The following is a 2,851-nucleotide window of genomic DNA, read 5'->3' as shown; positions in this document are numbered from 1 at the left end:
CTTTTAGTTTTATACTTAATATATTATATATAATTAGGGGTAGATGAGGCACCTTAGCCGTGGTGAATGTTTCCACAGCAAAAGGAGCCTCAAGGTGAAAATCTCAACATGGGTAGGAAAATCATGATATAAAATCCCCACTATAATGTTGTGAGGTTATGTGGTAACTATTACATTTTTTTAAATTGTTATAATTTTTCTGTGTGCATTCTAAAATTACATTTAATGTTCAAAACTTTGTAGATTACTCATTTAAAGCAACTTCGTGGGCTGTAACCTTTGCATCTAGTGAGTTAATGTATGAACAAGTTAATGCAGAAACAAGTGCAAATATAAGAAGATGGAAAACAAAGAAAACAAATTATTTAATCAGATGTTATCACATAAGGGTCTTTTTCTAATCACGCCCATCAGTTATTAACTTTATATATAAATATATATTTATCTATAGACAGATTTTAGATATAGATATATTAGATAAACAATATTTTTTTAGACTTGTATTTTTTATTTTGTACTTCTTTTTTTATTTATCTGTCGACTTTTTTGTTATGTCTTTTTTTATTAAATCCTTATTTATTTTTTAGCAATAAGAGTATAAAATTAGAAGGCAAATGACTTTTTTTATTTTTCTACATTGTATGTAGTATTGTTTTCTTAAAATTATTTAATGATTTAGATAAAAGAAAACAACTAGAAAATCTTGTTGCCAAAATGGTTGGCAACTTACCAAGTAAGATTTGTTTTAAAAGTTTGTGATTTAAGATAGTTATTAAATAACCATATTATTATTTAAGATTTTATTCGTTTCTTTCAGCTAAATCTGATTCATTAGATAAAGTTTGATGCGTACTCTTATAGGAGAAAATATCGACTGATTCGTTAGATTATGTTTGAAGCGTGCTTTTATGGGAGAATATATCGACTGATTCGTTAGATTAAGTTTGAAGTGCGCTCTTTGTGGATCGAAGTGTGCTCTTCGTAAGTTGCAGATCTATGACTTTGTACTTATTACTTATTGGATATAAGGAGGATATTTTAACAAAAGTGCAGCTTTTATTACAAATTCAAAATGTTTATGTCAAGAACTAATATACTGACTAATAAAACCATGTAATTTAATACGTATTAAATATTTCCTCGACGACGAGTTTTTTTTCTTTACACGAATCCAAACACTTCGTTTTTATAAAGCATAATTATTACTTAAATATTACGTGCCAAAATTAACGTAAAAAGCACGTCTTTTAGACAGTTCATGGGAACCAAAAAGTTACCTAAATATCACGTGCCAAAAGTAACGTGAAAACACGTCCATAAATCACGTGAATTGGTCATTTCATGGGGAACAAAAAGTCACCTAAATGTCACGTGCCAAAATAACGTGTAATTCACGTTTTTGTCATGTCGCTGTGCCTACTGGGTATGATCTCAAATATCTACTTAATAGGTGCTCGAAAAATTGCTAAAAATTGCACGTCCACCATTAAAGTTACCCAAACCGTAGATGGACATGTTATTGTTAATGCTTGTTATTCACACTATGGACATAAAAATGAAATTCAACATTTCTCAATCAAGTGTTCAAAGGCAAGAAATTGCTAGCAAACTTAAAATGGGTGTAACCAAAAATAGAATCCTAGATGATATTAGAGATGAAACAAGTTGTGTTCAATCCAGGTTACATTTAACCCAGCGTCAAGATATCAAAAACCTAGAGAAAGCATTCAACATTATTTCGATACAACTTCATGCCAATGATCAAGACAGTGTTGCAATTTGGCTAAAAGAATGGCAAATGAAGGGAAATCCTGTTTTATATTATAAACTAGTTTGATACATGTTACTCATTTAAAGAATCAGACTTTATAATTATAATGCAAACAGAAAAAGCGGGTTGCAAATCTTTAGCATAAAAAAATTCCTATGGTATATCATATCCAAGGTACTCTTTGCACGGTCGAAAAAGTTTTTCAAATTGGCATGTCTAGAACATTTGCGAGCATGTAAATCACGATGTCGCATGCATTGTTCGTTTCTGCATTCAGATGGTTTTTCTTATGTAAATTTAAAAAACTGATGAGCTAATTTTAACTTTATTTTGTAACTGTGTTTTTAAAAATAAAAAAATAAAATTTGTTGTACACAAATTTTCTTTTTTTATCATTTTTCACACAACTTTTAGAAGTTATGCAATCCAAAGCATTGTTGAAATCAGGATTGCTGATTTTTTTTGTTGAGTAATTAGAACAGTTAATATCTTGAGTTAAAAAATTCACTAATAATAATTTTATTACATTATTTATGATTTTTATTTTTTTAAACTTGAAAAACAAACTTTTCTTGGAATAATGCAAATAATTACAAAACTAAATGTCAATTTAATTTTTCGGTTAACTAATGAATATAAAGTCTAATGTAGTTTTTTGATAAGGGGTCGTCCATAAAATCCGTCACACAATTTTTGACCGTTTTTAGCCCTCCTTCCCCCTCCCTCCCCCCCCCCCACCTTTTGTCTCAAAATCGTAACACTTTAGAAGCAAGTTTTGTACGAGTCATCACAAAACCACCAAACCCCCTGCCCCTTATAGCGTAAAGTAATTTGCGGACGACCCCTAATTATTTTATTGAAAAAAAAAAAAAATTCATAACTGGCTATAATCAAGGTTAAAAATTTTGATATCAACTTTTTTTCTAGTTGATGGAAGTTGAAAATGCGCTTTTTAATTTTTTCCTTCTTACAATTCGTGAATATTAAAAAAGCAACAAGAATTTAATTTTCGTTAGCATTTTAACATAAAAATAAATTGCAGAAAAAATAAATTCATTTAGGTAACTAACACTTGCATGC

General features: G+C 29.3%; 1 long non-coding RNA gene across 1 annotated transcript; it reads left to right on the top strand.

The window, feature by feature from the left end:
* Positions 1–529: 529 nt before the first annotated feature.
* On the top strand, positions 530–1,144 carry LOC136076415 (uncharacterized). Its single transcript, XR_010636253.1, has 2 exons — positions 530–733; positions 818–1,144. It is a non-coding gene; the product is annotated as an uncharacterized LOC136076415 (long non-coding RNA).
* Positions 1,145–2,851: the final 1,707 nt, after the last annotated feature.

This window comes from Hydra vulgaris, chromosome 02, assembly GCF_038396675.1.
Source record: "Hydra vulgaris chromosome 02, alternate assembly HydraT2T_AEP".
In the NCBI taxonomy this organism is placed as follows: domain Eukaryota; kingdom Metazoa; phylum Cnidaria; class Hydrozoa; order Anthoathecata; family Hydridae; genus Hydra; species Hydra vulgaris.
This window is presented reverse-complemented; position numbering and strand designations above follow the sequence as displayed.